Here is a 16,024-nt window from a genome sequence, read left to right as displayed (position 1 = left end):
TAGCCATCGGCACCATATTACTGCCTGTCACATTCAACTTCTCCCTCATCGGCAACCATCCTCATCGGCAACCCGCATCGTACTGCCATCTTATCCTGCCATCCTAGACACGTGCCCAAAAACGGTGTCAACAGTTTTAATTAAAAAATACCTGTGAAAAGAAATGATAGGTCCGACTCAAAAACCGCATGTAGAAATACATAATTTCCACTGACGGTTCTCTTAAGAAAACTACCAGTGAAAATGGATTTTCACATGCGGTTTTTCTAACAAAATTGTCTATAAAAATCATGCAATTCTACAGGCAGTTTTCTTTAGGAACCGCTACTAAAAATCATATTTTTATAGGTGGTTTCTTAAGAAAACCGTCTGTAGAAATAATTTAAAATTGATTTTGAGTTTTTAAATGACCTCGTATGAAAAAACTACCAAAATGAAAGTTGCAGATCTCAAAAAGATACGAAACTTTGTAGTTGATAATTTTTTATTTGAAATCATCTTGTTATTGAAAACTATGTTTGAATTTGTCAAATTTGAAATTCAAATTTTGTAAATGACCTCCGATGGAGAAACTCATAAAAGTTGTAGATCTTGCAAAGTGATAAAACTTTGTAGTTTATAACATTTTCATTTGAATCCATTTAGGGCATCAAACAATCAATATATGCTCGATTCAGGATAATATGTGGGCAATCAAACTCTACTATAGACACAAGTTAGTGATGAGTAGGTTATACGCGAAGGGTAGGTTGCGGGTTCGAATCCCACCAGTTGCATAGCACGTGATTTTACGCGAAAAAATACAGGTGGTTGGCCAGTGTGCCTTCCCTACAATTAAAATATTGTTTTCCTATTTTTAAAACCCAATTTATATTTTGTGGATAAGCATTTCCACAGACGGTGTAGAAATCGATTTCCACATACGGTTCTCAGTTAACCGCCAGTAGAAAGATTCATTTTCACTAGCCCGTAGCATTTGTTAAATATTATTTGGGCTTTTAGCCCATATTCTATTTGATGATAATTAATTCAAGGGCCCATAAAAAATGCTATAATGAAAATGGTTTAATACCGGATTGATTGTTGACCATGTGTTAACTCAACTTAAATAGGCGGCTTGTGATAGCTCCTATATAGAAGTTGAGGAAGGGAAATAGGGTGACACACGTGCGCGTCGCTGCCGCTGTCACTGAGCCGTGCCGTGGCGAGCATGCATGCGTGCGTGTCGAGACAAGACGCATCCTCTTTCCCTGCACACACACACACACACAACACATCAGTCCTCTCCTCTCCCTGTCGAATTGCTTTCATTCATCCCCATCCCAAACTTTTGTGCGCACAGCGATCAGGAGAGCAGGCCTCCAGAACCCGACGCCTTGCAAGACACCTGCTCGGATGTGTGGGCAATCAGGTTTTTGGTGAGCGTCTTCCACGACTGCTCCTTGGTGGACATCTTTTTCCTAGGATTTGCGGATCATCTTCTTTCTGGTGGCCGTTCGTGGGACTGCACTACGAACATCTTCCTGCATCGACTGTGGTATGCTACTTCAAGCAGCACACTATATTGACTACTGCGAATGGAGCCGCCAGTGCCTTTGGCACTGGTCCCTCCTCTGGCTATAATCCTAAATGATTGTGTTTTATTTTCAGTATGTCTACAGCAATTGCAATATTTGTCTCTAATATGAGTAGCGATAAAATTGCACATATGCACATATATATGCCACCACTTTATTATGTGTATTTTTCTAGATATTTTCTAGATTAAATCAAACATTAAAATGTCTAAATTTCTAACAATCTAAATACCTAATATTAGGCATTTTCTATTAGTGGTTCTGCTACTACGTTAAAACCGAATAATTTTGATGGTTCAAACTATAAGTGGTGGCGCGCGAGAATGATTATGTGGTTGACTGCTATGAGTTTCTATCACACAGGAGAGGGGAAGCCAGAACAATTTACTCCTGAGGAGGAGCAAAAGTTCCTGGCAGCCGATAACCTCTTCAGAGGCGCCGTGATAAGTGCACTCGATAAAAAGTATGTTGATAACTATATCATTTGCATCACTGCTAAGGAGTTATGGGATGCGCTTGAGGCCAAGCTCGGGGTTTCTAATGCTGGTAGTGAGCTGTACCTCATGGAGTAGTTGTTTGATTACAAAATGATAGATAACTGTTCTGTGATTGAACAAGCATATGAGATATAGGCACTAGCAAAGAAACTCAAACAATTCTCTTGTATGTTGTGTGAAAAGTTTGTGGCCGACAGTATAATTGTTAAGCTGTCACCTACTTGGAAGGATTTTAGTACTTCTCTAAAACATCAGAGGAAAGAGTTTGGTCTTGCCAAATTTATGGGAACTCTTGATGTTGAGGAGAAGGCGAGAGCAAAAGACACATATAGGTAAGGCGTTGAGTCTTCTAGTGCTAACTAGGTACAGAAGAAAAGGCAAAATACATTCCCTAACAAGAAAAAGAATAAGCAAGGAACAAATCCGAAGCCAAAGCAAACAACAACTTTTAAGAAGAAAAAGCCAGAAGGAGGCTGCTTTGTTTGTGGTAGTGATGATCATTGGGAAAGTTCTTGCCCAGACCACAAATTCAAGCGAGAAGAGAAAAGTTAGTGAACATAGTTGTTAGCTAGGCTAAAGGAGGAACATCAGGGTATGGTAATTATTTACCCACTATTTTTTTAGTCTTCCATTCACCTGAATGGTGGATGCATACTGGGGCTAACGTACATGTATGTGCTGACATCTCTTTGTTTTCTTCTTATCAGGAAGACGACACTAGAGCCTTACTGATGGAGAACGGCTCTCATACGCGTGTTCTTGGTGTTGGTACGGTCATTCTAAAGTTCACTTCGGGATAAAGAACGTGCAACATGTCCCCTCCATCAAAAAGAATCTAGTTAGCGGCTCTCAGCTTTGCAGAGATGGCTACAAAATTGTCTTTGAATCCAATAAAGTTATACTTTCTAAGTTTGAAACTTTTATTGATAAAGGTTATGACTGTGGAGGCTTGTTCCGCTTATCCCTGCTTGATGTGTGTTGATGCAAAAGCTGATCTGCAAACACAAAGGGCTAATACCCGATTTAAACGTTAAGGCGTGCCAGCCGATTTGACCTTACTATCGGCAAAGGTGGTAACTCGAATTCTTTGATCCCGACAATAGTGATGCGCCCGGATGTCACGGCCAAGAGGTATTCACGCAGAACTTGAGAACACGCCGAGCTTAAGTCGACGAATTCCTAAGAACTCGTAGTGAAAAGGAAAAAGTATGACGAAGTCGTCGAAAAAGTAGATGCTTGGAATATGAGTAAAAACTTGTGTTTTATTGATTGATAGATAGATATTACAAAGCCCAAAGGTCCATATTTATACCTTGCTCGAAGAGCTACAATCAGATACGACTAGAACTCGAATTCTAAATTACACAGAATCCATATACACAACGATTTAAATAACTAAGGAAAACATAAAACTACTCCCCCGTGACAAACTGGGACACCTCCACAAACCGATCGGCAGCTTCTAGACTCTCCCTCCATATCATCGGCAGACTCCCTTGACATAGCCATCGGCAGACTCCCCTATCGTAACCATCGGCAACTCATCCTGTAAATCAAACACCACCGTCTTATCTTGCCGTCCTATACTTCACCAATCATGGACACGTGCCAAAAACGGTGTCAACACATGCCCCCCAATTTCGGAGTATAAAATCATTAATGCTCCGAAATTCTCTACAGTAATGATGCCTTTTCGCAATTAATGCTCCCAACCCGATAACCGACAGCCTTAATCTGAACAACTCTGATTTGATTCTTCCGCAGATTCCTCGAAATCCTCAACTTCCCAAACGGACATTTCCATTTTAGTCGCGCATCGGCAATATCACCGTTACAAGGATTTGCCGATGGACCGATGAGGACGTTCTTATCTTATCCCCCCAAACGGCTATCTCCACTTCATTCGCCCATCGGCAATATGACTGTTACAAGGCACTGCCGATGGACCGACCAGGATATCCCGCACAGTAAAATATCTCTGGAAAATGACCGCTTCGTGTCAAATCACCTGCGCAATCCCTTGATTACCGTGCGAACAGTTACCATATCTGCCTGAGTACCCTCGGATTTCACAGATACGGCGAAGAGATAAGTCAAATTTGCCCCTGCCCGTTTTGTCCTATAAATAGTTCCTTCTCGAGTACTCCTTCTCCATCACATCATTCCATAACTCCAGCTCCACTTTCCCAGCGGCGGCGCTGTTCAAGAACTCCAAGATCTTCGACGAAGTCCCTTCTTCACCAACTACGAAGCCCTCGATCATCCTCCTCGTGACAAGATAGTCGTCAACTTCATCGTTCCTGAGGTCAGTTCTTCACTCCATCTCTTGTACTTTTCCTCACACCCCTGTTCATCCACAATCCATTTTACTGAATATTTTCCTTTTCTTTCTTTGTTTTTTCTTTTACCTTCAAAACTATTAGGATTTGTCCAACAAAATTGTCATCCCCACCGATCAAGCACACCTAAAATGCCTTGGCCCGTTAGGGATCCAGATCCAACCGACCTCATTAAGGCAGAAACCAACAGGATCCCTTTTAGAGCCGAGAACTTTTCTTTGGATCTGTGGAAGGATACTTTCCGTTCTTGGCCCAGCCCTACCGTGGGGTGGAAGGATTGGTTCTTGAGGGTCAGCAACTCAAATATAGTCCAGTGGGGCGAGAGAAAGCTAGACCAATGCATTAGGTTGTCTATTGCCGATATGCATAGGAATGAATCACTGCTGATAGCTGCATCATATTTCTGGTCAGACACGCTCAATGCTTTTGTCTTTGGCCACGGCCCTGCTTCTCCTACACTTGCCGATGTAGCCATGCTTACTAGCCTAGATATATCCTCTGCCGATAGCACCCATTTCTTCGATACCAAACCCAAGGCCAAGGTAGAAACTCGTGCCATCGGCGGTTGGTCGGGGTACATCCAAAAATACAGCAAAACAGGTCCTGTCAACATAAAAGAGTAGACTTGCTTCCTGAACATGTGGTTAGATAAATTCGTGTTCTGCGGCCGATTGGCAGGACCAACTTCCGTCTACCTAGCAGCAGCAGAAAACCTGGCCAATGGTGGCCGATTCCCTCTCGGCCGATATCTGCTCGGGGCAGCCTACCACCTCCTTCCCCAAGTAACCAGGAAACTCTTACTCGGCCAGTCTATCGGTAACTTGAGAGGTCCTTGGTGGTTCATCAACATGTGGCTCAGCCTCCACATGCACAAGCGCCTTGAGTTCAACCTCTTCGCACAGCGCTTTCCAAGGGATATAGCCGAGGACTATGTACTGGATGAAGAAGAATCGGCAACACGTCCTCCCCTAAACTTTGGTGAGGCTGTCATAGCTCTGCCTGGTACAGGAGGTAATCCAGATCAGGTTAGCCGATTCTTCCAAACTTTGTACGAAGGTTTGACCAGAGATGAGCGAGCATGGTTGGCCTATAACGACCCAGACACTATATTCCCCCTGGTTTTCAACCCATTCAATGATGCTCTCGACAAGGATCACGAAGTGATGATGGCACTGGTCACTCCCCGAGCTATACCAGTGAATTTCTTCGGCAGTGGGAAAACCTCCCCTCAAACTTATGAATTTTATAACCCATCGGCATTAGCTCGTCAATTAGCTTTCGGCCAGCTGCCGATTGCACTCTGTTACGCCGATGTGATAAAACCAAGGGAAACCATCACCAGCCTCGTTGAATGGATTCGAGTAGCCCAACTGCCGTCAAGTGCCGACACAGATGTAGATTTGTCAGAGTGGGTTCCAGCCGCCTTTATCACTCAGGCATACAAGCAATGGTGGGCAGAATGGAAGGAGCATCTGTTCTGCAAATCGGCCCTCTCGTACCGCGGTATGATCGATCCTGAGTATGAAGTCCCTGATGATGCTGTAAGTATCTTTGAACCGATGTTTCAATTCTCTCGATTTCACTTCCATCGGTGATTTACTTTTGTACCATTTTACAGGTTGACAACACCCCTCCATCGGTCAGCAAGAGCGGCAAGCCGATTGACCTGTTTGCATCGGGCCCAATCTCTTCAGTCGGCCACAACGCTCCTACTCTGGCCGCCATCGTGCATCGAGGCATACGCCTCAAAAAAGTCACCACCAGGACGACTCAGACATCTCCATCGGTAGCTGGTTCCACCCTAGCACAAGCTTTTAAGGTAACTAACAAACCTTTTCATTCATACCAATTTTACTTTTGCATCTGCCGCACTGGTATCACAAATTCTCCTTTCTGTATCAGCAAACCAGTGCATCGGCAAGGACCAAAGGTAAAGATACCGATGCCCCCCAGTCCAGCCAGCAAAAGAGAAAAGGTGCCAAGAGTACCAGGGCACAAACAAAGCGCCAGAAAGTGGCAACTCCCCCTCCTCCGGTATCTCCAATTCCGGTAGAATCTTCTCCTTCTTCTCCAGAAGCCCAGATGCAACAAGTGCCATCTCCTCCTCCAATGCAAGAAGCACCACAAGTGGAAGAACCCCAACTAGAAGAGTCTCAACCAGAAGTACCCCAGCCATCAGGAACATCGGCTGATGTACATGAGCCAACTACCGATCCAGCAGGTTCCGTTATAGCATCGGTGGTCTCTTCCATCCAGACAAGTACTGCTCTTCCTCAAGGTAACATACTTTTATAAAATTATCGCCGATGAACCTATTTTTCCCGCCTTATAACCATTTATGTTAATCTTTCAGCTGATATAGTTTCATCGGCAACTCTGGCCGATCAACCCGTAGCTCCATCGGCATCCGCGAGTCAGAGGCGAGAGATCACCCTAAAACAAGTAAGTTATCCATCCCCCTGCTTGCATTATTTGTCAACACCTGACTATAGAATAACTTGTTTTATTTCTTTTTCAGGAGCAGGATTCTCCTGACAGCCTGTTCTCTTTCGCCATCGACATCTCCAAAGACGAGGGTGAAGAAGCAAGCTCTTCTCATGTAGTCAGGATTACATCGGCAGAAGTCAGGGCAAAGCTGGAAGAATTATCGGCCCTCCTCCACCAAGACACAGCCCAGTTAGTCAATGATTCCGATCCGGCCAAGGCTTTATTCAAGACTCTAAGAGGCCAAATCCCTGCTGATGCCAAAGAAGATCTCTTTCAAGCAGCTCACCTAGAGAGCCGTCAACTGCAGTACCAAAGGGCTGCCCAGCGCCTTGCCGATAGAGCCGCTCAGACCCGACTTTCTGAGGAGATGATGAAAGAAAAGATCCTGACCGATGAGAAGCACAAGAACATCGGCACCTTGAAGTCCTCAGGAGACGTACTGAAGCAGAAGATCTCTGATCTATCGGCAAAAAGAGAAGCCCTGTTGGCAGAACTCAAGCAAGTGGAGGATGCCCTATCCCAAGCCCAACAGGAAGAGAGTCTATTGCCAGAGACCATCAAACTCCTTGAGCAAGAGCGAAATGCCCATGGTTGCAAAGCACTGCAGCTGAAGAAGAAGTTGAAGCCGATAGAAGGTTCTGCCGATGAGGACGTCAAAGAGATAGAAGCAGCCAACCAAATCTGCCTGCGTGCCATATCGGCCATCCAAGTGTTGCTAAACATGTGAGCCCTTCATCGGCAAGATACTCGCTTCTCTCTGCTTCCCAACCATCTTGATATTTAGTCTAACCGATAGGACTGTTATCGGCATCTTTTGAAACATTAAGCCCGGTTCCACATACATTTCAATCCAACCGATAGGAGTGTTATTGGCATTTAAACTTTTATGCATCGATCCATATACTTGGGTAATACTTCTTCAGATATTTGCCATTTAATGCTCTGGGAAATTCAACTCCTTCAAGAGTTTCTAAAATGTAGGCATTGCCAGGAGCCGATCGACTTATCCGATAGGGACCCTCCCAATTGGGAGACCACTTCCCAAACTTTGAAATTTTAGTCCCGATCGGTAAGATCAACTTCCATACTAAGTCTCTATTGGCAAATTCTTTAGCCTTTACCTTCTTATCATACCATCTGGCAACTCTTTTCTTATTCTCTTCTATACTCATCAAAGCCCTCAGCCGATGCCCTGTTAGATCATCCAACTCGTCTGTCATCAAAGTAGCATAATCATCGGCAGCCAACTGATCTTGAAAAGACAATCACCTAGACCCAGCCTTAATCTCCCAAGGTAATACTGCATCATGCCCATACACCAATTGATAGGGTGAAACCTTGGTCGATCCATGACAAGCCATCCGGTATGACCATAAAGCCCCATTTAACAACGAGTGCCACCTTCTAGGATTTTCTTCAATCTTCCGTTTAATAAGCTTAATAATTCCTTTGTTAAACGCCTCAACCTGCCCGTTGGCTTGAGCATAGTAAGGAGAAGAATTCAACAGTTTAATCCCCATACCGATTGCGAATTCATCAAACTCTCCTGATGTAAACATAGTGCCTTGATCGGTAGTAATTGTTTGAGGAATCCCAAATCAGTAAATAATATGCTCTTTCACAAAATCAATCATATTGGCCGATGTGACTTTCTTCAAAGGAATAGCTTCAACTCACTTGGTGAAATAATCGGTGGCAACTAGAATAAACTTATGCCCTTTGCTAGATGGTGGATAAATCTGGCCGATCAAATCGATAGCCCATCCTCGGAACGGCCAAGGCTTTATAATAGGATTCATAGCCGATGCAGGCGCCCTTTGAATATTACCAAACTTTTGACATCCTTGACACCCTTTGAAATACTTAAAGCAATCTTCAAGTATAGTCAGCCAATAATATCCATTCCTCCTAATCATCCACTTCATCTTGAAAGCCGACTGATGTGCTCCACATACCCCTTCATGGATTTCTCCCATCAAACTTCTAGCTTCATCATCACCCAAGCATCGGAGAAGAATCCCATCAATAGTTCGGTAATACAATTCATTTTAGAGGAGCACATACTTGGTGGCTTGAAACCGAACTTGTCTTTCGTCTTTCTTAGATGGATCTTTCAAATAATCAATTATTTCTTTTCTCCAATCATCGACACCAATTGCCGATATCGCATTAATCATAGGCTGATATCCCGAGGCATGCTGAGCCAACCGATTGGCCTCTTCATTATGCAATCGAGGAACATGCTCTAATCGGAAATCTTTAAATTCCTTTAACAATCGCATACTCCTTTCGTAATAAGTTACGAGGACTTCGCTTCGGCATTCATAGCTCCCCGCCAATTGATTTATAACCAGCATAGAATCCCCAAAGACTTCAACAGCATCAGCATGAACTTCTCTCAATAACTCTAATCCTTTTATCAAAGCTTGATACTCAGCCTGATTATTCGTCGACGTGGCAACAATCGGCAAGGAAAACTCATATTTCCTTCCCCGAGGGGAAATCAATACTATGCCGATCCCTGCCCCCCGGTCACATGTGGATCCATCAAACAAGAGCGTCCAAGGTACAATTTCCAAAGCCTCCACTTTACCGCAATGTTGAGTTACAAAATCGGCCATAACCTGTCCCTTAACTGCCTTAGCCGATTCATAACGCAGATCAAATTCTGACAGTGCCAAAATCCATTTACCGATCCTGCCACTCATAATCGGCATAGATAGCATGTACCGGACCACATCATCCTTGCAAATAACAGTGCATTCGACCGATAGCAAGTAGTGTCTTAACTTGATACAAGAGAAATACAGGCACAAGCATAGTTTCTAAATAGCCGAATACCTGGTCTCAGCATCAATCAACCTCCTGCTTAAGTAATAAATTACACGCTCTTTCCCTTCAAATTCTTGAATTAAAGCCGAACCGATGACCATCCCATCGGTAGACAAATACAATCTGAAGGGTTTCTGTTGGTGCAAAAGCTGGTCTGCAAACACAAAGGGCTAATACCCGATTCAAACGTTAAGGCGTGCCAGCCGATTTGACCTTACTATCGGCAAAGGTGATAACTCGAATACTTTAGTCCTGACAACAGCGATGCGCCCGGATGTCACGGCTAAGAGGTACTCACGCGGAACTTGAGAACACGCCGAGCTTGAGTCGACGAATTCCTAAGAACTCGTAATGAAAGGGAAAAAAGTATGACGAAGTCGTCGAAAAAGTAGATGCTGGAATATGAGTAAAAACGTGTGTTTGATTGATTGATAGATGTATCATTACAAGGCCCTAGGGTCTATATTTATACCCTGCTCAAAGAGCTGCAGCCAAACACGATTAGAATTCGAATTCCAAATTACACGGAATCCGTATACAAAACGATTTAAATAATTTAAGGAAATAACAAAACTATCCCCCGTGACAAACTGAAACTCTGCCCCAAACCATCGGCGGCTTCCGAACTCTCCCTTCGTATCATCGGCAGACTCCCTTGCCATAGTCATCGGCAGACTTCCTCATCATAGCAATCGGCACAGACACATCACCGCCTGTAGACTTAGTCACTTTCAACCTCTCCTTCATCGGCAACCATCCTCATCAGCAACTCATCCTGTAAACAAAACACTGCCGTCTTATCCTGCTGGACACGTGCCCAAAAACGGTGTCAACACATGCCCCCCAATTTCGGAGTATGAAATCATCAATGCTCCGAAATTCTCTGCAGTAATGATGCCTTTTCCCGCAATTAATGCTCCTAATCTGGTAACCGACAACCTCAATCTGAACAACTCTGACCCTATTCTTCTGCATATTCCTCGAAATCCTCAACTTCCTAAACGGGCATTTCCTTCTCAACCGTACATCGGCAATATTACCGTTACAAAGATCTGCCGATGAATTGATCAGGACGTTCGTACAAACGGCTATCTTCACTTTACTCGCCCATCGGCAATATGACCGTTACAGGACGCTGCCGATGGACCGACCAGGAGATCCCGCACAGTAAAATATCTCCAGATAATGACCGCTTCCCGTCAAATCACCTGCACGATTCCTCGATTATCGTGCGAACAGTTACCATATCTACCTGAGCACCCTCGGATTTCTCGGATGCGGCAAGGAGATAAGTCAGATTTGCCCTTGCCCATTTTGTCCTATAAATAGTTCCTTCTCGGGTACTCCTTCTCCATCACATCATTCCACCATCCCAACTTTACTTTCCTAGCGGCGGCGCCATTCAAAATCTCCAAGACCTCCGACAAAGACTCTTCCTCATCGACCCTGGAGCCCTCAGAGATCCTCCTCGTTGCAAGATGGCTATTAGCTTCATCGTCCCTGAGATCAGTTCTTCATTCCATCTCCTGTACTTTTCCTCACATCCCCGTTCATCTGTAATCCATTTTACTGAATATTTTTTTCTTTTCTTTTCTTTGTGCTCTTTTTCTTTATTTCCAAAACAACCAGGAATTGTCCAACAAAATTGTCATCCCTACCGATCAACCACACCTCCAATGCCTCGGCCCTCTAGGGGATCCAGATCCAACCGACCTTATTAACGCAGAAACCAACAGGATCCCTTTTAGAACCGAAAATTTTTCTTTAGATCTGTGGAAAGACACCTTCCGTTCTTGGCCCAGCCCTACTGTAGGGTGGAAAGACTGGTTCTTGAGGGTCAGCAACTCCAATGAAGTCTAGTGGGGTGAGAGAAAGCTAGACCAATGCATTAGATTGTCCATTGCCGATATGCACAGGAATGAGTCACTGTTGATAACTGCATCTTACTTTTGGTCAGACACCCTCAACGCTTTTGTCTTTGGCCACGGCCCTGCTTCTCCTACTCTTGCCGATGTAGCCATGCTCACCGGTCTAGATATATCTTCTGCCGATAGCACCCACTTTTTTGACACCGCTCCTAGTGCCAAAGTGGAGACTCGCGCCATCGGCGGCTGGTCAGGGTACATTCAAAAGTATCGTGGGACGGGGTCTGTCAGCATAAAGGAACAAACCACCTTTCTGAACATGTGGCTGGACAAGTTTGTGTTCTGTGGTCGATCGGCAGGACTGACTTCCGTCTATCTATCGGCAGCAGAGAGACTGGCTAACGGTGGCCGATTCCCTCTCGGCCGATACTTGCTTGGCGCTCCTTACCATCTCCTCCATCAGGTGGCCAAGAAACTCCTGCTCGGCCAGTCCACTAGCAACTTAGGCGGCCCCTGGTGGTTCATCAATATGTGGCTTAATCTGCATCTGGTTCAGGGAGTAATCCAGATCAGATCGGCCGATTCTTCCAGACTCTGTATGAGGGCTTGTCCAGAGATGAACGACCGTGGTTGGCCTATGATGACCCAAACAGTATGCTCCCCCTGGTTTTCAATCCATTTGATGACGCTCTTGACAGGGATAATGAGGTGATGATGGCAATTGTGACTCCTAGAGCCATACCAGTGAATTTCTTTGGTAGCACAAAACCCTCTCCCCAGACTTATGAATTTTACAACTCATCGGCATTAGCTCGTCAATTAGCTTTCGGCCAGTTGCCGATTGCGCTCTGTTATGCCGATGTGATAAAACCCAAAGAGCCCATCAGCAACTTTCTTGAGTGGATTCGAGTAGCCCAACTACCACCGAATGCCGATACAGATGCAGATTTGTCAGAGTGGGTTCCAGCCGCTTTCATCACTCAGGCGTACAAACTATGGTGGGCAGAATGGAAGGAGCATCTATTCTGCAAATCAGCCCTTTCGTATCGCGGCATGATTGATCCCGAGTACAAAGTCCCTGACGACGCTGTAACTATTCCAAACCGATGTTCCAATTTCTTTCAATTCTATTTCCATCGGTAACTCACCTCTGTATCCCTTTTGCAGGTTGACAACATCCCCCCATCGGTTAGCAGAAGTGGTAAGCCGATTGACCTGTTTCCATCAGGCCCGATCTCCTTAATCGGCCACAATGCTCCCACTCTGGCTACCATCGTGCATCGGGGTGTGCGCCTTAAGAAAGTCACCACCAGGAGAACTCAGACATCACCAACGGTAGCTGCTTCCACTCTGGCGCAGGCTTTCAAGGCAATTTGCCAAACCTTTTTTATTCACACTGATCACCTTTATATCGGCTACATTTGTACTCATAAACTCCTTTTTGTTGTTGCAGCAAACCGGTGCATCGGCAAAAGCCAAACGCCAAGGTGCCGATGCCCCCCAGTCTAGCCAGCCAAAGAGGAAGGGCGCCAAGGGTACCAAGGCTGGAACAAAGCGCCAGAAAGTGGCAACTCCCCCTCCTCCTCCGGTATCTCCAATTCCGGTGGAGTCTTCCCCTTCTTCTCCAGAAGTCCAGACGCAGCAAGCACCATCTCCCTAACCAATGCAGGAAGCACCACAGATGGAAGAACTCCAGCAAGAAGAACCTCAGTTAGAAGCACCCCAACCAGAAGACGCGCCGGCCGATGTAGGCGATCAAACTACCGATCCAGCAGGTTCAATCATACTATCGGTAGTTTCTTCAGTTCAGACAAGTATCATCCCTCCTCAGGGTAACGTACACCCTACAATATTACTGCCGATGAGCTTCTCCTTTTCGATCTTATAACCCCTTCTGTTAACTTTCAGCTGACGTAGTTCCATCGGCAACTCTGGCCGACCAACCTGTGGCCCCATCGGCATCTTTCAGCCAAAGGCGAGAGATTGCCTTGAAGCAAGTAAGCCATCCAATCTTCCACCGGTATCATTTGCCGATGCTTTGACCATAAAAATGACTCATTTTATCTTCTCTCTCAGGAACAAGACTCCCCCGACAGCTTATTCTCCTTCGCCATTGATATCTCCGAAGAGGAAGGTGAGGAAGCAAGTTCCTCCCGGGCAGTTGGGTTTGTATCGGCAGAGACCAGGGCTAAGCTGGAAGAACTATCGGCTATCCTTCATCAAGACACAGCTCAACTGGTTAATGATTCCGACCCGGCCAAGGTTTTGTTCAAGACCCTCAGAGGCCAGATCCCTACCGATGCTCAAGAAACCCTCTTCCAGGCCGCACATCTAGAAAGTCGCCAGCTGCAGTACCAGAGAGCCACTCGGCGCCTTGCCGATAGAGCTGCTCAGACCCAGCTCTCTGAGGAGATGATGAAAGAGAAATTCTTAGCAGATGAGAAGCACAAGAACATCGGCACCTTGAAGTCCTCAGGCGATGCATTGAAGCAGAAAATCTCTGATCTATCGGCAAAAAGAGAAGCCCTGCTGGCAGAACTCAAGCAAGTGGAGGATGCCTTATCCTGAGCCCAGCAAGAAGAAAGTCAACTACCGAGGACCATCAAGCACCTCAAGCAAGAGCGAAATGCCCACGGTCGCAAAGCGCTGCAGTTGAAGAAGAAGCTGAAGCCGATAGAAGGTTCTGCCGATGATGATACCAAAGAGATAGAACAAGCCAACCAAACCCGGCTGCGCGCCATATCGGCGATCCAGGCGCTGCTGAACATCTGAAGCTTTCATCGGCAACACATCTTCGCTCCTCTGCATTTCAGCTTTCTTAATGTCTTAGTCTAGCCGATAGGACTGTTATCGGCATCTTTTGAAACATTAAGTCTGGCCCCAGATACCTTTTAATCCAGCCGATAGGAGTGTTATCGGCACTTAAACTTCTATGCATCGACCCATATGCTGGGGTAGTACTTCTTTAAATATTTGCCATTTAATGCTCTGTCAAATTCAACTCCTTCGAGAGTTTCTAAAATATAGGCATTTCAAGGAGCCGATTGACTTATCCGATAAGGACCTTCCCAATTAGGAGACCACTTTCCAAACTTCGAACTTTTGGTCCCGATCGGTAAAATTAATTTTCATACCAAGTCTCCATCGGCAAACTCCTTAGCCTTTACTTTCTTGTCATACATCTAGCAACTCTCTTCTTATTTTCTTCTATACTCATTAAAGCCTTTAACCGATGTCCTGCTAGATCGTCTAACTCATCGGTCATCAAAGTGGCATAATCATCGGCAGCCAATTGATCTTGAAAAGATAATCGCCTAGATCCAGCCTTAGTTTCCCGAGGCAACACTGCATCATGTCCATACACCAATTGATAGGGTGACACCTTGGTTGATCCATGACAAGCCATCCGATAGGACCACAACGCTTCATTTAATAATGTATGCCACCGCTTAGGATTTTCTTCAATCTTTCGTTTGATAAGCTTGATAATTCCTTTGTTAGACGCCTCGGCCTGCCCATTGGCCTGAGCATAATAAGGAGAAGAATTCAACACTTTAATCCCCATACCGATTGCAAATTCATCAAACTCCCCCGATGTAAACATAGTGCCCTGATCGGTAGTAATTGTTTGAGGAATCCCAAATCGGTAAATGATATGCTCCTTCATAAAATCAATCATGTTGGCTGATGTGACTTTCTTCAAAGGAATAGCTTCGACCCACTTAGTGAAATAATCAGTGGCAACTAGAATAAACTTATGCCCTTTGCTAGATGGTGGATAAATCTGGCCGATCAGATCAATAGCCCATCCTCGGAACGGCCAAGGCTTTATGATAGGATTCATAGCCGATGCAGGTGCCCTTTGAATATTACCAAACTTCTGACACCCTTGACACCCTTTGAAATACTTAAAGCAATCCTCAAGTATAGTCGGCCAATAATATCCATTCCTTCTAATCATCCACTTCATCTTAAAAGCCGACTGATGTGCTCCACACACTCCTTCATGAATTTCTCCCATCAAACTCCTAGCTTCATCATCACCTAAGCATCGGAGAAGAATTCCATCAATAGTTCGATAGTACAATTCATTGTCGAGGAGCACATACTTGGTCGCTTGTGTTGGTGCAAAAGCTGGTCTGCAAACACAAAGGGCTAATACCCGATTCAAACGTTAAGGCGTGCCAGGGATTTGACCTTACTATCGGCAAAGGTGATAACTCGAATACTTTAGTCCTGACAACAGCGATGCGTCCGGATGTCACGGCTAAGAGGTACTCACGCGGAACTTGAGAACACGCCGAGCTTGAGTCGACGAATTCCTAAGAACTCGTAATGAAAGGGAAAAAAGTATGACGAAGTCGTCGAAAAAGTAGATGCTGGAATATGAGTAAAAACGTGTGTTTGATTGATTGATAGATGTATCA

Source organism: Sorghum bicolor, chromosome 3 (genome assembly GCF_000003195.3).
Source record: "Sorghum bicolor cultivar BTx623 chromosome 3, Sorghum_bicolor_NCBIv3, whole genome shotgun sequence".
Taxonomy (NCBI): domain Eukaryota; kingdom Viridiplantae; phylum Streptophyta; class Magnoliopsida; order Poales; family Poaceae; genus Sorghum; species Sorghum bicolor.
The sequence above is the reverse complement of the archived record's forward strand: the minus strand, read 5'-3'. Positions refer to the sequence as shown.